General features: G+C 41.7%; 1 long non-coding RNA gene across 1 annotated transcript in view; it reads left to right on the top strand.

The window, feature by feature from the left end:
- LOC131490259 (uncharacterized) overlaps positions 1 to 18,816 on the top strand; it is a 46,623-nt gene that overhangs the window by 13,674 nt on the left and 14,133 nt on the right. The window contains exon 2 of the long non-coding RNA XR_009251008.1: positions 10,732 to 10,846. This is a non-coding gene — a long non-coding RNA (uncharacterized LOC131490259). The remainder of the gene's footprint in view (positions 1 to 10,731; positions 10,847 to 18,816) is intronic.

The following is an 18,816-nucleotide window of genomic DNA, read 5'->3' on the forward strand; positions in this document are numbered from 1 at the left end:
AGAAGGGAACAGAAGAAGTTAGTTATAAGACGAGGAATTCCCATACTCATTACTTCTGCCCACTGATTTCAGCTGTATTTATGGGGACAGCTTTGCTAGGTAAAACTGTGCAATCAAAGTGGAAAACAGCTTTGGAGGCAATTAAAATAGGAGACCAGGTAAAAATGAAGACTTTTTTTTTTAAACATCAGATATTGAATGCCTACTTTCAAATTATTAGGGTTTTTTTTTTTTTTGAAAAAAGGTATACACTCATGTGTGTCTATGTGTGCACTTTCTTCAAGGTAAATGAGTATCACCACAGACGGGTATGTTATTACTTTATAACCCCCAGTGAATATTACTCAGACAGGCTATATTCCATTGCTGTATGCGTGAACACAGTATTGCGGTTGGGGGTGGTATACAAGCATGTGAAGCTGATGGGCTTGAAAGGCCCCTTAATGTGTGCAGTTCTTACTGGATATCGGGTGGCCTTTGGAACGGAGGGTATTGCGAAGCAGGAATAGTAACAATGTCAACGATATGTAAGTATTGGGAGAGTTTATAAAATCCCTTCACGTGCATTACCTTAACAGCTGTACCCTTCAGTGGAGCACACTGAAGCAGGAAAGAAAAAAAAAGATGTTAAGGCACCTTGCAAGGATACCCACTAACCTGATGGCTCACTTGGGATTTTAACAATAGCTGAAGGTGTTCTCTTACTTTGAAAAAGAACAAAAGGATTTGTTGAGATCGGCAGAACCTATTCTCTGGAGTGTGCAATTTACAGTTTACCAACTAGTTCATTTAAAATTAAGTACCTGTACCACAGATGAAAACGATGATAAAGTGCCAGTGAGATCAACTCCAGCCTCTCTTCGCTAGGGAACCGGCAAAACTCTCCGTGGAATAGAGCTCTGGCCACATTCCCTCCTCTACATCATTGGCTGATCCTTTGTGTCTCCCATTTCCTGCATCCCAATCCATTCATCTGCTTAGATGAGGGGAGATGTCAAGAGGAGATACAGAAATCTCAGGTTTTCTGATGCCAACCACTCAAAGTTCAGAACAAGTGGAGAGTTTTCATAATTATGGAATAATGAGTCTAGTGATTGTACTTCCCAGTTGGCTGGAGCCTTGCTTCATGCAACACCTTAGTAAATTCACAGGATCTCTTAACTAGAAATCTGGTGATCAGAATTTCACGCCTTCTTCCCCTCCCCCCGGCACTGACACTATTTTCTACCTGGCCATCATGGTACTCCACATCACCACAAGCTATGATGATGTATTTTGCAGGAATATTAACAAGGTGGTCCAAAGTCGTGGCATTCTGCAACACCATTTTTACTACCTTAACCTTGAGAGTTTCAATAATCCTATTTTGCTTCTCTGCAAAAAAATGGCCTGTATGTGCCGGGCCCCTGGACCACAGTAGGAAGTAACTTAAGTATTGCTGCAGTCTCTCAACTGAAAGGTCCTGTGTCTGTTGCTGTTTACAGTGAATTTTGTTTGAATCGAGGAAGGCTTGGCCCAGGCTGACACTTTACGATAAAAGTATTAAGAGTTGTCTTGAGCCTTATGAATTTAGGAAACTTTCTTTAATAATTTGATTTTTAGCAAGGGAAAATTTTAGATAATCTAGTCTTGGGTTTTTTTTTTTTTTTTTTTAAAGTGAAAGTGCAGAAACAAATCTTATTTGTTTTTGAGAGTTAAATGCATTATTGAGAACAGAGATGCCTCTGAAAGCCAGTGGGTTTACTTCCCTTCTCGGGCAATAGACTAATCCCTCAACTCCACTAACTATTTGCTATAGAAAAACTAATTTCACTTCTGCCAATAAAGTTCTTGGACAAGTTTGATTTTCTCTTGATGAAAATTAATATTCTCTCTGTTTGCCCCTGCTCTTCTCTTTGCTAAGATACAGTAGAGGCTTAGATTCTCTCACCCAGCTCATGATCAGGCCATATTTGTCCACAAAGAAGCTGGAAACTCCAGGTGGGCTGACCTTTCCACGGTGTTATGCCACGGATGGGTTTAAACTATGTATTTTGAATGCCTTATATTTAGCAGGTGAGATGTTTTGAAGATGGATTTTTATAGACACGCAAAGATGCGTTGAACAACAAAATACCAACCTTTGCCTCATTTTTTCTCCCTAGTCTTTGCACTAGAACTTTTTTTGTCCTTGGCATAGGGAAAAAACATTTTAATAGAATACTAAAAAAAAGAGGAGGGGGGACCCCTCATGAGACTGAGGTTTACGTTGTACTCACATTTTTGTCTTCTATTTTATAAGAGAAGAAATTGATGTTGCCTGTACTTAGTGGTGTCTGGGGCTCCAAAAATTTCAGGGGATAGTTACTCCATTTCATTTATGGGCTGAGGTTTTTGCTTTTGTTTTTGAAAGTCATTGCAGTTGAAGAAGATTTAAATTCATGCACAAGCAAAAACCAATTGTGTTGAACAATTACCAGTAAATAGATTTTACTTGACTCACAATAGGCTACCAGTTGTTTACCAACGGCTTACCCATTAGGATATTTGGGGGTTGGTGGCAGAGTAATACTGGGCCGCATTTTCAGATAAGATGTGCTTGCTTTCTTTCTTCTTGTTTTAAATGTTTATTTTTGAGAGAGCGCAGCAGCCGGGGAGGGCAGAGAGAGAGGAAGACAGAGGCTCTGCACTGACAGCAGTGAGCCCAATGCGGGGCTCGAACTCATGAGCCATGAGATCATGACCTGAGCCGGTTAGATGTTTAGCTGACTGAACCAACCAGGCGCCCCGATAGGATGCGCTTTCTAGGGAGGCAGTACCTCACAGGGGAGCAATTCGGTGAGAGCAGACCTGAGTTTGGTCCTAACTCAGGCACCTGCTGGCTGTATGATCTTGACATATTTTTTATTGCCTCTCACTTGCTCTCCTCTTTCTCTGCGTTAATTTTCTTCTTAGCACTTATCACCATCTGCTCTACTGTACATTCATTTTTAAAATACGTGTTGTCTGTTTCCCCTACGTACCCTGAATTAGCTCCACGAGAGCAGGGACTTTGCCTGTTTCGATTTTTGCAGTATTCCCAGGGACTATGAGAGTGCCGAGCACACGTAGCACATGTTGAATGAACATCTGTTGAATGAAAGACTGTCAACTGGCAATAATAATCCTGCTTTGCTGGGATGGTGGGGTTAGACACAGGGTGTGTACAGCCACTAGCCAAGTGGCCAGTACACAGACGTATTTGTGAAATATTTATTCCCTTTACCATTTCTCCCAAGTCTCACCCCCTCTGGATCCCCTTGTTCTGAAAATCCCTAACTTTTAGATATCCAGCATTCAGGTGGCCCTTTCAAATCCTTTTCTCAGGGGAGTATTTGATAAGAAATCTGACACCTAGGGTGAATTTAAACCAAGAGATTACCCCTTCCAGGGATATATACTCTTTAAGCCTTATTTCTAACTGTGGAATAAAGTGAACTGATCCTCGTGAAAAGAATCTCGGGTATTAGCTAAATAGGTGGAAGAGGGCAGGAGACGGATGGAAATGGCAGGTGTCCCTGAAATCGTACGATCTTGGTGGTCTCCTCCTCTGCCTGTGAACAAGGATGGCCCAGAGGGAGTCTCAAAATTGTTGACTGGTCTCAGCATCTATGATAAGATCAGGTGAGCATGCCTGGTGCTGTGATGGGTTCAGTACTGTGGGAAAAGCTCTTGCGTGTGAATTGGGAGACTTGAGTTCTAGTCTTAAGTCTTCCATGAATGAGCCTGGAAACATACACATATTTCATTTGGCAAAATGTATGTCTGCAAGTGAAAAAGCAGTGATAATCTTCAAGGCCTTCAGCTAAGGCATGACAGCACGACTGTGTGCTTGATCTGTTTCCACTGGGTTATTTGGTTTAGTCATGACTTGACCCAAATCTAGATGGTATCTAGCTGCAGGTAAACTGATGATTTTTTTTTTTAATTTTTTTTTAACGTTTATTTATTTTTGAGACAGAGAGAGACAGAGCATGAATGGGGGAGGGTCAGAGAGAGGGAGACACAGAATCCAAAACAGGCTCCAGGCTCTGAGCCATCAGCACAGAGCCCGACGCGGGGCTCGAACTCACGGACCGTGAGATCATGACCTGAGCTGAAGTCGGACGCTTAACCGACCAAGCCACCCAAGCGCCCCATAAACTGATGATTTTTAATGACTTTTCGGTGTGATGATGATTAGTAAGACCTGTTTATTTGAGAAAATTTGGAAAATAAAGAGAAGTGTAGAGAAAATAATAAATAGTACTTACAATCCCACCATCAAGATATAACCATTATGAGCATTTCGGTGCCTCTCATTCCACACTTTCCCCCTCTACCTCTGTCTCTAATCTATGCCCCTATCTATACCTATGTTTTTGTAGATCATAAACATCAATGTGTTTTTTTTCCCCCACTTAACATATTATGAACATTTTCTTGTATAATTGTTCTTCAGAATCATGATTTTCTTGAAGGGCATAACTTATGTTTATACCATTATTTATTTAATCATTGCAATTGCTGTATAGTTTTTAAAGTTTGTTTCTGATTTTTACTGTGACAAATAATGTTAATATGGAATCCTGGATTTTCCACCAAATCAAGACTTCCTTAGCAAATGATATCATCATTTATTCAGCTGCTCACATCAGGCATCCTTTCCCTGATTTAAACTCCACTTCCTACCCATCACTAGTCACTAGTTCCCACTCCAAAATATATCATCAGCCTGTCTCTCCTCCCTGTCTCCATGGATCCAACCCTGGCTTGCACCTGCTCTACTGCAGCAATTGCTTAATGGCTCTCTCGACTGCTCCCCATGTCCCTTCCCGTCCATTTTCCATGTGGGCTTTGAAACACATAAACTAGGTCGTGCTAGTTCCCTGCTTCGGAACCTTCAGTGGCTTCTTACTGCACTTACATACAATTCAAAGTCCTCCAAACCCTGTAGGCCCTACATGACCTGACTTCTGGCCCCCTTCCCAAGTCAACCTGACTTGACTGCATGCCATTCTATTTCTCTTTCCTGTTTCCTAACCATATTGGCCTTTCATCATTTCCTAGGCATGCCATGTACTGCTCTTCATTCTTCAAGGGTGTTGCATCTGCTGCTCCCTTCCCTTGAAGGCCCTCAACCTTGCTCTTCCCTTGACTGGCTCCTTCTTATATGTCATGTTTGGACTCCGCTGTCATTTCCTGAGGTGGAACTCTTCTAACTCACGTTGTCTCCAGCACTACATTTTATCACAGCACAATGCTGCTTTCCTTCACAGACCTTTTTGCAATTGATAATTACTTATTTATTTTTCATCATCCTAATCTCCAAGAATTAATAAACTGTACATGGACAGGGACCATGTCTGTTTTATGCACTTTTATGGCCCCAAGGCATAGCCTGATGCTGGGGGACTGATAGGCTCTCAAATCCTTACAAATGCAAAACCTCATTTAATAATCTCCCAGACTCGAAGTTGAAATATATTTTTTGCCAAAATATTAGAACAGGTAACGACAGATACTCCCAGTATTGGTAAGGGTGTGGAGAAATGCACATCTTAATAAATTGTTATGAGGTGCAAATTGCTACAACATTTCTGGAAGGTAATTTTGTAACATGTACCAAAATTTTAAAACTTCACAATTGCCTGCATAAGGATATTTACTAGAATTATTTCTGGTAATGAAGAAAGAGAAATGATTGACAGCTCCAAAAGAGGAACAAATCCATGATGGTAAATCCACGATGGTATATCCGTGTAAGAGAACCCTGTACTGTGCTTCAAATTGGTGGTGTAAATCTGTCCTCACCGACTTTGCAGGACCTCCCACCATATTGTTAAGGGGGAGAAGTAGGGGACTAAACAGGAGCTTAATTCCATTTGGGCACCAGGTGAATATGTATTATAGATAGACACAGAACGTCTTCATGATGGTTATCACTGGAATACTAACAGTGGGCATAGGTGGCTGGTGAACTTCCTGGCAGTTCTGATTTTTTCCTTTAAACTTTCCTTCCTCTTTCTTTGTTTAAACTACGAGAATTTATGCTAAGATATGAATATAATAAGAAAAAGATAAAGCTATTTTTTGTTTGGTGGGGGGAGGGAGAGAAAAAGAAAAACCTCTTCACCGTAAGTCTCCATTTCCAGTCCCGAACTATGTGCTGAGGATACAGAGGCAAGAAGGCCATTGCTCTGGCCTCCTGTGAGCTCGGTCTGGAGGAGATGGCAGAGAAATAAGAATCATGGGCCAGGGCAGGGGAACGATGGACACCGAGGGGTCTGTGCAGCACCCAGAGGGCACTGCCCCCTTGCCCGCTGGCGCCCCCACGATTGCACTGTGGGACTTTGGGCTCACGGCTTCTCCCTTTAGGTTGCAATTTTCTTAGTTGAGAAATATGAGTAGACCTCTGGATGATCTCTAAACATCTTTAGGCTTTAAAATTCTTCCACCGTCTGAAGGTTTAAATTCGAAGAGCAGCTACACATTGCCAAAGCCTGTGTTCTACCGCCGCCAGCAGACTCCCGGACCACACTTAATCCATTGTTCTGTTCACTTGAAATTAGAGCCACAGCCACTGCCTCTCACCAGCCCTCCTCCCGTGGTGGGGGAGGGAGAGCCGATTAAAATAAGATCTATCTGACAGAAATGAAAAATCCTGGGAAGAACCAACCACATGACATCCTTTGCTGCCTAGGAGCTCATTTGAAGCCGTTATAGGGTAGCTTAGGTGTGTGAGTTCAATGCTTGAGACCAGACTGGGGAGGTGAAGTTTTTACTAACAAGGTTTTATGAAATCTGTGAGATAGTTGCAAGGCTCAGGATGTTTCGAACCTGATGGGACATCAGTGCAATTGAACTCCCAAACAGCTGCCATTCATTTTGGGGTAAAACTTGCGAATTAATCCCTTGATGTCTTTTTCTTCACTCGGTTTCCTTTTGGACTGTAGGAAGTGTGCCTCAGCTAAAGGTTAAACTTTTATAACTATTCAGGAGGCAAGTCCTTTCAACGCTCTGCATGGAAAATATTCTTTTAATTCAGATTTGGTGAGAGTTGCCAGGGTAGCAAATTAAAGATTTATTGTCTGGGAGTTTTTGGATCACAACCTAGCATAGGTCGGGTTGTTTTATTCTATAACGTTTGGAGGTTTTCCAGCCTCTGGGCTTTCTACTAGGGCCAGGTATTGGAAGTGTAGCCAATGTATTGATTGATTAATCAAAGCAATGCCGGCCGTGAATTCCGTTTCTGTGGCAGACATCCATAAAAAGATGTAGGTGGAGCTGTTTAATGATTTTTCTTGCCAGATCGTTGCTTGTTGGTAAAAAATTTGTATCAGGATAACCATACCAAGGCACCTTCGAGTTAGGCAGATGAAGCCTTGGAATATCAATACAGTTTTTCAAGAGGATGAAACTCATCGAGCAACGGCACATCCAGATCACAAGCAAAAACAAAACGCAGCGCTGGGTGACTGTGCCGTGAAGCTACTGAACTCGGATCAAATGCAATAAAGTGAAAAGGTATTTTAAACTTCAGAAACTTCGGGAGAAATGGAATGTTACTGATCTGAACTCCCACAAGGCACCCAAATGGATGCACTTTTACTCTGTTTTGAAATTAATTCCAAGTCCAGGGAACAGAATACATAATGTCTGTAATAATTTCAGAGTGAATCCCAGGGAAATGAAACATTAAATCTGGCTGAGATTTCACATTATAGGAATTATCGAATGTGTGCCATTAGCGAACATCATTCAGCAACTTACTGTATCTGAAGCTGCGAGGTTTAAACAAATACTCCAGTGTAACATTTCACTTATTAGGAGGCGTGACCAAACAATCAAATTGCCACGAATAAAATGGGAGTTCTAAACAGCCTGCTGGTGTAAATAAAAGTACTCTCAGCTCTGCGCTAGGTGTTGCTCTCTTTTGGGTACCTTTCAATCCAAAAGCCAGGGGAATGGTGTAAAAAATAAGTTTCAGACTCTCTTTCAGCAGAAATAAAGATTTCTTTTTTAAAGTACATCTTCCTTCTTTCCTCTTGTTGCCACTGTCCTATTCTGCTTCAAAGTGCTCACTCCTTCTTCCTCCTTGCAAATAGTTTATCTTTCTTGAAAACCTTACTGGAGAACAGAAAAGACTGGTAACGGGGCGCCTGGGTGGCGCAGTCGGTTAAGCGTCCGACTTCAGCCAGGTCACGATCTCGCGGTCCCGGTCCGTGAGTTCGAGCCCCGCGTCAGGCTCTGGGCTGATGGCTCGGAGCCTGGAGCCTGTTTCCGATTCTGCGTCTCCCTCTCTCTCTGCCCCTCCCCCGTTCATGCTCTGTCTCTCTCTGTCCCAAAAATAAATAAAAAACGTTGAAAAAAAAATTTAAAAGAAAAGACTGGTAACTTGTAGCTTGCTGTCTGAGATGGATACTTATTTGTAAGTTGGTTTTATGAACTTAGATGACTGACAGATCGCCAGTTCTTTGTTTAAACTCCGACTGAATTCATCTTGCTCAGCTCCCCTCATTTTAACACCAGGTCAAGGACCTGCTTTGTGCACATGACCCCCTTGTCTGTGACATCTCTGACAAAACTCCAAGGTTGAGCGATACCCAGAGGCTGCGTGCAGTCCATGCCGAGCATCAGCTCTAACATGTCTTGGGGAAAGTACACTGGTGGTGCATGAGAAGTTTCTAGCTCCCACGGTGTTTTGGGGTGGGGGGGTTGTTGATGATCCCTGGCCTCCCACAGAGTTTCTTGCTGTCCCCCGCCAAGGAGCTAACTGTATGGCTAGGATAAGGCTGCGAATAATAAAAACATGTCCAGACCCAAGCAGCATCTGCTCAAGCCCCCAGACGTGCCATGTTTACGTGGAGCCGTTCGTGCAGGCAGTGAGCACATGGCCAGCGTTAGGGCTTTGGCCTGGGGTCTGACAGCCTCCGTCTCTATTGCAGCTGCTGGACAAGCATGCTGTTGGCATCATGGGGAACCAGGGCACTGAGGATAGACCCCAGTAGTCATCACCGTTCCTAAAAAAGAACACAAAGCAACTCCAAGCTTACAGGCACCTAATATATAAATATGATGAGTATGTTTCTGGAATGAACCCCCCACCCCCCCAGTCAGTCCATGCCATTGGACAAAAACTTCCTTAGTTGTGCTTTTAATAAATGGCCCTTATTGAAAGGAATGCGGTGACAAGCAATCGGAGCTGTTGCCAAAACCCGGGCTGTGTGGTTGATGTAGGTAAGAAGGCGGTGGTCGTTTCCAGCTCTTCCCTCTTGGGCTGTAGCTCTCTTTGTATGGCTTATGAAGGGATCCTTTCCCTTTTTAAAGCCCCCGAGTCTTTAATGCACACAGGTATATTGTAACTTGCAGTCTGACAGCAAAATAAAAGTCACAATGTACGGTGCACTGCCTCAGTATATTTTTTCCATGTATGACAATGTGGAGATGAAAACCCTTTTAAACTAAGCAGAGAGCACCCAGGAGCTAAATCCAAAGCACATAAAACAAAAATCCCAATTTAACAAGTGGAGGGAAATATCACATTCTAGCTACACTATACATAGCATTAAGAATTTTATTTTCTGCTGTTCTGAGCAAACCTTCCTGAACTTTAACCCTCCGCGACTTGTCAAACCATGAAAGCGGTCTTTGCTCCCAACCCCGGGCCCCTTTCCCGGATGCAGACTGAGCCCTGCGCCTCGTGTGACGACCTGCCAGCCTTACCCGCTCAGTAATCACCAGCCCTTCTTTCCCTTTCCCCGGGATGGAATGTTTTTTCAGCTGCTGTCATTCCTCTCCAGGGTCTAGCAAGAGGAGGGTGTGTGCAACGTTGAGAAAAGGGCTTCAGGAAAACAAACTATCTGGGTTGCCTGAAGGAGTAAGTTAGTTGGAAATAATGACACCACTTGGAGATAAAATTCAACAGCATCTTTTCCTTTTCATTTAACACATCGCTGGGTTACCCAGAGTCTGACTTCAGTGCATTGCAGATTAATCTTTTCCCCCTGTTGTACTTCACCTTTAAGGAAGTGTCCACATCTGGACGCACTAACTGCTTTGCTGACACTCCTTCAGGGCAGAGCTCTTGATGCATAGAGCAGCCTAATTAGCAGAAGGGGTGCGGGGCAGAACTTCCAAGATGCTTTCTAAGACTGTCTAGCCAGATGGAAAGGATCAGCATTTACTCAAATGCAAATATCCCTTATATATCATTGCACTTTTCCTGGGAGATTTTCCTAGGAGAGTGGCTCGCTCAGAAACTCTCTATTTGTGACCTTTGTTGTGGGACATGAAGAGTTTGAATGGCTAACATTTTGCATCTGCCTCTCAGTACACTCTAATGAGTCTTATTTCAGCTCGTCCTCTTTTCAGGTTTGGTTAATATTCATCCAATTTTTCCATAATAAGGATCAAGAGCCAAAGCTCTTCAGGACGCTTCCACCTCACCTCCAGATCAGAATATTCCCCTTAAGGGCAAGTGAAGGCAAAGGCTTTGTTTGGATTCAAAGCAAAGTGTAAGCTTTGGCCATTCTTCTTGTTACTCTGTTTCTAGCCTGGCCTAGTCCAAGTCCCTAGAGCTATAATTAACTTGGCCCCTTGCCATTTATATATTTAATTGGGCCAAGTGACATTAGGGCTTGAGAAGCTCTTTTGTGGAAACGAGTAAAAGCAAGTACCTTTTCTTTATAGCTACCCCGAACCAATAACTAATGATCCCTTTTTTATTTGCAGGATGCTTTCATTACAAGGGCTTCCAAGTTCAGGTACAGAACAATGTAAAATGCATAACTTCAGCTGCAGCCGTTATTCCAGAGTTCTGAAGAGCAGCCAGCAGAAATTGGTCAAGGTACATTTTGGACATTTGACCACTTTTTGAAGCGTTACTTAAGACTACCCGTTTCCAAGTGAATCTGGTCCCCAAGACATTTTGCGGGTGGAGGGATGGAAGGTATAACAACCCTAGAGTCTGCTTACTCTCTGCCCCCAAAAGACCCCGCCAAAGGTTAAATGTCTTGGGAACTAGTGAGGAAACCCGTGTCATGGATGTTTTATCAAAATTAAACTTGTGTCCCTCCTTTGATGATGTGGAGTTCACTGTGCAGCTTCTCTTGCATCCACAAGTGGCCATGTGACTTGTTCTAGCCAATAAAACATGAGTAAAAGCAGATATATAGTCACCTTCAGGCTGAGACTTTCAAGTAAGTAGGGTTTTCTCAGTTATCTCTCTTCTTCCTCCCTTGGCTGGAAGCAGAGGTCTCCAAAGCCTTAGGGGATGGTGGCAACACACATGGAAGGGCCTGGGTCCCTAAACACCATGTGTGTGGCCAAGAAAACCCTCATCGGACTGTTAGGTAGATGAGAAATGAATTCTGTTGTGTCAAGTTCATTAACATGTGGGAGCTTATTTGTTACACTAGCCAGCATGCCCCGAGTACACTAATAAGATGGTGTCTGGTTTTTATATCTCAAATGAGTGAATCATTCATCCAGGAAAAAAGCATATTTTGTTACTGTGAACATTCATAGCACAAGATGGTGGAGAACCTCCTAGAAGGCCATCGAGACCACCAGACCCCGATCCAAGAGGTCATTTCTATTCTGATTCACCTTTGCTCTTACCCGCGAGCCTCATCTTGCCAGAAAAATGGCATATAAACATTGGCAAACGGAGTCCCTCTCTGTGGTATGAATCTGTATTTTAAAATCTGAGAACATCAGTGCGTTTTCTCTGATGTTTGTCTGTTATGGAGGTTATAGAGGGAGATGTTGTGAGCCTAAGTGCTGAATGTTCGTATGGAGTAAGTTTGGCGTGAGGCTAAACTTCATGAATGGAGGCATTTGCTTTTGTCTTATGAAGGGTTGCTACAAAGTCCAGTTAATTTGGATCCACTTTTTCCAGATTTAGCCAGTGCCTACGGAAGTACTACTTAGTGGCCTGATATCATAGGAATTAGCTTTTGTGAGGAAAATACTAACCTAGGTATAAGACAGTAAAAATAATAGCTAAAATAAGCCACGTGGCTTACTAATAGCAACCCACGCGTGGTCACCGATGTGGTTTCAACAATCACTCTAATTTCCAGGAGCACAGATGTTAAACGCCTTTGCCTCTCCAGATGTGCTCGCACAGGGGTCCATCACAATGGAGCGACACGGAGTCTGAAACACTCTACCCTCTCAGAGAACAGACAGGGACTTACTTATTCCGGTTGTCCAACATCTTTGTTTTTCGGCCAACAAAGATCAAAACAGGCCTCTTAATATGTGTTCGGTTTAAATTTGGAGACATACGGTATTTACTCCCATCGGCACTCACTCTCACCTGTGGAGATAAACTGTGTTATTCCACTACGAGCCCGCATGGTTTCCATCTGCGACTTGCCCGCCTTGGTGTAATATCTGTTTACTGTGTGAATGGTCACCAAGTCCTGGGAACACTTCATGCAGAGTGGCGATAGACTGAATTCTGTATTTGCTCTTTTTCGTTCAGCTTGTGTTAACATCCTCTTACAAATCCACTGAAAAATATTCTTGACCAGACTGAGCCTTAAATGTTGTTGAACTAGCTAAAACAGGAAAGTTTCATGAAACTCCGTAATTGCTTAGAATACCCATTTTTCCGTGTTTAACATTTTTTTTCCCTCAGGATAAACTCTAATATAAAAAAATGTATTTTTTTAGGGAACCGTTCTGACTTTTATAGAAGATATATTTTGAGTGCTCTCCTTTTTTTTTTTTTTTTTTTTTTTTTGGTTTATGAAGGATAATTATTCTTGTGATGGAGATTTTTATGGGATGATGGGCTCAGAGCTCAGAGTCCCTTTTATGAAAGAAAAGGAAGAGAAGTCAACATTCATTCATTGACTTAATTCAATTAACAAAAGCTTATAGGGTGCACTGAAGGTGCCAAACAGAATGTGAAGAGGCCCTCTCCCTCCAGGAGTAGATAAAACAGACATAGTATTTATTACAATAGGACTTAACAGGTAGTAAGAACAAATCATTTGTAATGTGATGAGTGTTGTAAAAGGGGCGGTACAGGACTCTAGGGGCTCCTGGGGTATCTGTTGCTTCATTCGGAGATGCATTCCTCAGATTAGGAGAACCCAAGAGTATTATAAAATTAAGATGCCATTAGAATATTTTTGAAGTGTACAGAGTTATAAACCAAATATGATACGTAGACTAAGTTGGTTTTCAGACGCTGAAGAATCTCAAATTGGGATAAAGATGAATTTTCTTTCTGACTTGGCAGATTAGGGTGAAATGCGGAACCAAAGTGGTAGAACAACATAACAAAATTTTGACAAAGCTGAAATAATAATAATGATCATATTATTATTCACGAAGAAGCTTGCTAGGGCTTAAGTGCATTTTACTCTTTACCGGGTGTCCTTCTTCTCTCCCTTTCTCTCTTGCTGCCTCTTTTTGTATAAAACAACAGTCCTTAGGAATGGAATACTAGGCTTAATTATGCGCTCACCACTTAAAACAAACAAAAGGGGAAAAAAGAACAAAATGAAGGAGGAAATAACTTGCCCTTGCTTTCCTTGATCGTTTTTAACTGGACAACACAGATGGTGATTATTTGAGTGTGAAAATTGGGTTGTAAAATGAATATCTCCAAAAATGTCAAGAGTAAATGCCCTTTTGCAGGCAAACATGGTCCTGAATGAATTCCAACAACACGCTGCCCAAGGCGCTTCATTCCATGTAAATTGAGCTTAAAGGAAAATTTGTCTCTTAGAGAGCTTTTAATAGGACCAAAGTACACTTCACTGAAAAGAAAAGGAGCTCATGGTTTCTTGAGTAGTTTATGGTTTACAATTGAGAAAAGGTACCAGGTTCTGGGTTTTGAAGTGTAAAGAATCTGCCAAAACACAATGGGATCAGGTATTTCAACAGCCAAGCTGATGTCAATGATCTCCCCCCACCTCTTTTTTTTTTTTTTTTAACATTTTAGTCTTTTTTTTTTTAAATTAAGTTTATGTATTTATTTTGAGAGAGACAGAGAGAGTGAGAGGGAGAGAGAGAGCAAGAGCAAGCTCTGTGCTGCCAGAATGCAGCTCTATGTGGGGCTTGAACTCAAGAACCCTGAGATCATGACTTGAGCCGAAACCCAGAGTCAGACGCTTAACTGACCGAGCCACCCAGCACCCTTCATCTTCTTCTGAATGAGGTTAGGAAAAGGTAGAAAACTTGGTAAGAAAAATGGATTCATCTCTACCAACATAACTCTCTCCTTTTAAAATAGCCATACAACCTGGTTATGAGATACAAATTTTATGAATGAATCCTTGAAAGGCACAGCATTCATTTAGATATACAAGAGATGGAGTGAATGCAAGGAAGGCAATTCTATAATTAAATGTGGTGCAGATTCCACGCCAAGTGGTTACTTTCTCATGGGTGCTAAGGCAGAGAGCTCTATAGATGCAAATAAACACATGATGGGGAAGGGCTCAGAAGAAAAACTTTCAGTCAAAATCTAGAAGAAAAAAAAAAGGTGAGTTTCTTCCTGGCCCAAATGACCTTTTCTTCTTGGGAATTGGCAGAAAAAACTGGATAAAGAAGCTAGGGCTAATGAATACTCTTTTCTTTTTAACGATACCTGGGGGCAGTTCACTCACGTTAAGCTATCTTCATGCTCTGTGGGGTTTCTAAGCAGATTTCTTCCTCTGAAATGGTGCAACATTTCCCCCTCTTGGCCACGTAGAAGTGTGTGGGTCTAGAACTGCTAGAACCAGCACAGACAAGAAGCCAGGGGAAGTCTCCATAGAACCAATCCCAACTTTCTTCCTAGGGAAGGACCGACTGTCCAGCATACTGGATCCCAATGGGTTGAACATATTTAAGTCTTAGCGGATGTATGTAAGAGTCCGAGGTGAGGGAGAGAGTATAATGGGAGAAGAAGGACTTCTGGGAGATGGTGGCTCTTACCATCTGTTGGGAGCCCATCTAGGTCATCCAGAAGTAGATCAGAGATAATGTGCAAGAATGAAGAAGAAGACCAGCTTCCGGCCTCAAGAACCCAGTGAGAGGGCCAGGCTTCACTCTCCCCACTGTGCTGCAGGGATAGATTGTATTTCCTCCCTGAGACCTAGAGGAAAAACTGGACACCAGAAACTAGAGAAAAGGGCTAGTTAGGGCATACAAAAGGGATAAGCAGGGGAACCCTGACCAGATGCTCCCAGAAGTGCCTGGTTGCCTAAATCCATCTCCAAGGTACATGGATGATGAGCCCAGAGCCATAGACTATGTCCACACTTCTTTTGCTGGTGAGGAAGACCCCAAACATACCATCACAACTAACTGGCTCCTTGGATTGGGCAGGGGCCAAGGGAAGCTCTGTCTGCAAGTGACAGATGCCATTGAAATTTGTGTAGGTGTGTGTGTGTGTGTGTGTGTGTGTGTGTGTGTGTGTGTGTTTTGGGGGGTGGATAGTAGAATTCTGGGCAGACCCCCCCAAATTAATAACTGCTTAAGAACCATTGTAATTTCACAGAAAGACTTTTTCTAAGTCATACTATCTGAAATACTGGTGTTGATCATTACACACACACACACACACACACACACACACACACACACACACACAAAGGTTACAAGACTGATTTTACAGGGAAGGAAGATAAGAGGAAAAAGCCAGAAGTGATCATTTCAGTTGTAGTGAAAATTGTTTTCAAATTTGGTATACCAAATTTGCTTTTCTATATGACCTCTGTTTATTATGCGTCAAAATAGTTCATTTACTTTATTCCTACATCTGCAGATCTTTTAAGAGTCTATTATTGTGGAAAGATATTTTAAGAGCTTTGCATTTAAAAGAAATGCTTTGGTGAATAGTCTTTTCCATAGTCTCTCATTATTAGTAGTTCTGCACCAGATTAATGCTTCATACAGCTCGATTATTTGGGTAACAGACTTTTTACTTTTAATAATCAGCTATTCATTCATTTCTGTTAGGCATAGGGAAGGGTTGTGAAAAGAAGTAGGTTATAAGGGTTGACTCTTGTGTTGCAGTTGACATTGTTTCTCTTCTGATTTGTTCAACCCATTAGAGTTTATTTCAGGCAGTTCTGTAGAAAACAAACAAAACACTAATACAGGGCCAAAAGAAAAAAAAAAAGCAAAACCCAAGCTAAGAAGGCAAAGGCTCAGGGAGATAAAGACAGCTTCACTAATGAGTCCCCAACTGATTAAAAGTAAATACATTTCTATTCCTAGAAAAGTATAAGTAACATTTGTTGCCACAAACTGTTTAACTTTAGCAAAAATAAAGAGTTGCCCTCAAATTTGTTATGGGAGGACAGAAACACTGAAGCTAATTATTTCCCAGGTGTCTCTGGTCTGAATTTAGAAATGAGCTACTAATGGCAACATGTGGGAAGGGCCCATCTTGACAGAAACTCCTCATTATTGTTATCTTTAAGGGGACACCATCACTGTTGGGCATGGACTCTGCCCATGGTACTGACTAGATTCATGGGAGTTCCACAGTATAACATGGGGTTAAGCTCTTAGACTCTAGACTAAAAACCATCTGGGTTTGATTCTTAGTCCTGGCTGTGTGACTTTGGGCAAACAGCTTGTGTCAGTTAGCTTTGACCGTGTAACAAACTATCCAAATTTAGTGGCTTAAAAAAAATCATCACGTATTGGTCATGATTTTATGGGTTGACAATTTACCTGGGTTTAGCTGGGACAACTTATTTTTGTTCTTCATAGTATTGGCTGTCTCAACATAGGTCTGGTGCCTTAGATGGGGCCCTCCCTCAAGGTATTTCTTTTCATCTAACAAACTAGCCTGGGTTTCTTTATATGGTGGCTGAAAGCTCCCAGCAGCAAGAGATGATAAGATCTGATGAGCAAGCATCTTTCAAACCTTGACTTGTATCGCATTTGCTATTATCTCATTGACTAGAGCAAGTCATGTGACCAAGCCCAGATTTAAAATTTATAGATATAGACTCTACGTTTTGAAGAGGCATGCATATAGGAAGTTGTGACCAAATTTGGAACCGTAATAGCCACAATTTATCACACCACTTCTAGATTCTCATTGGTAACATGAGGGTATCACACGGTACCTATGCACAGGGTTCTCTTGAGACTAACTGAAATAATCCATGGAAAGTGCCCAGCACAAGGATCAATAAATGTTCGCTGTAATTACTGCCATTAAGAAAGAAAGACAGAAAGAGAAATCAGGGAGAAAGAATAGAACAGAAGAAAGGGGTGGCAGTGGACCTTGAAGGCCGAGGTAGGAGGGGACTGTATGGAGGCCATGTAGATGGATGCTATGAGGAGCTAATACTTAATTGGGTCTTGGTTATTGTTATCACTGAGCTTTGAGGTTTCATTAGCTCTTCAACAATGTAGAAACCGGTCTTTCCCTACCAGAAAAACAGATTCTTTCAAATTTTACATTTCAAGAATTTTCTCTCTTTAGTAACAGTGATTGTGTTAGGATGGTGGGATCATGGGTAGGTTTTCTTTACTGTTTTGTATATTTTCTATAATGGGGTTACATAGCTTTTACAATAAAAAGAAGGCATTAAAAAATACCTTAGTTTTGGAACAAAAGTTCTTTTCAGAAAGACTCTGGAATTCTAAACAGTTTTGCATTTGTTTATAAAGTTGACAATTTTCAAAATTTCCTTTGTTACCTTGGATGTATCCGTCAGTTTTCTCAGTATACCCTGAAAACTCCCTTGCCATGTGCAAGCTATCTGCCCATCTGCTTTTTTGAGAGATTAGAACTTCCTGATTCCAGAATTCCTAAAGGTTCCATTTGGAACAAGCATTTGTTTATGCAGTGGTACAAGTTAAAACTCCATGTAGCTTTCTGGTCTTTTGGAAGTTGGGTTCTATAAATTTAAAATTATCTTTACAAGTATGGACCTGAAATATTAGCAGTATAAATTTAGAGAAGAATGTTAAATGAGTAATCACACACATTCTAGCCTAAATTAATTAAAAGAGCCTGGAAGTTTAAATTTATCCTCTCACCCCCTTGCCAAATTTGTTAGAAAGTGCAAGAAAAGTCACAGCTGAAATTATGGGGTTCAGACCAGATTTTTTCCCCAGATTTTTAACAATATAATTTATTGCCATATTGGCTAACATACAGTGTATACAGCATGCTCTTGGTTTTGGGGGGTGGATTCCCATCATTCATCGCTTGCATACAACACCCTGTGCTCATCCCAGCAAATGCCCTCCGCAATGCCCATTGCCCATTTTCCCCTCTCCCCTCCCCCCCACCCCCATCAACCCTCAGTTCTCTGTATTTAAGAGTCTCTTATGGTTTGCCTCCCTCCCTCTCTGTTTGTAACTATTTTTCCCCTTTCCCTTCCCCCATGATCTTCTGTTAAGTTTCTTCAGTTCCACATATGAGTGAAAACATGATATTTGTCTTTCTCTGACTGACTTAATTCACTCCAGTTCCATCCATGTTGCTACAAATGGCAGGATTTCATTCTTTCTTATTGCCAAGTAGTATTCCATTGTATATATAAACCACATTTTGTTTATCCATTCATCAGTTGATGGACATTTAGGCTCTTTCCATAATTTGGCCATTGTTGAAAGTGCTGCTATAAACATTGGGATACATGTGCCCCTATGAATCAGCACTCTTGTATTCTTTGGATAAATTCCTACTAGTGCTATTGATGGGTCATAGGGTAGATCTACTTTTAATATTCTGAGGAACCTCCACACTGTTTTCCAGTTTGCACCAGTTTGCATTCCCACTAATGATGCACATTTCTCCACATCCTTGCCAGCATCTGTTGCTTCCTGAGTTGTTAA

This window comes from Neofelis nebulosa, chromosome 11, assembly GCF_028018385.1.
Source record: "Neofelis nebulosa isolate mNeoNeb1 chromosome 11, mNeoNeb1.pri, whole genome shotgun sequence".
NCBI classification, from domain to species: Eukaryota; Metazoa; Chordata; class Mammalia; order Carnivora; family Felidae; genus Neofelis; species Neofelis nebulosa.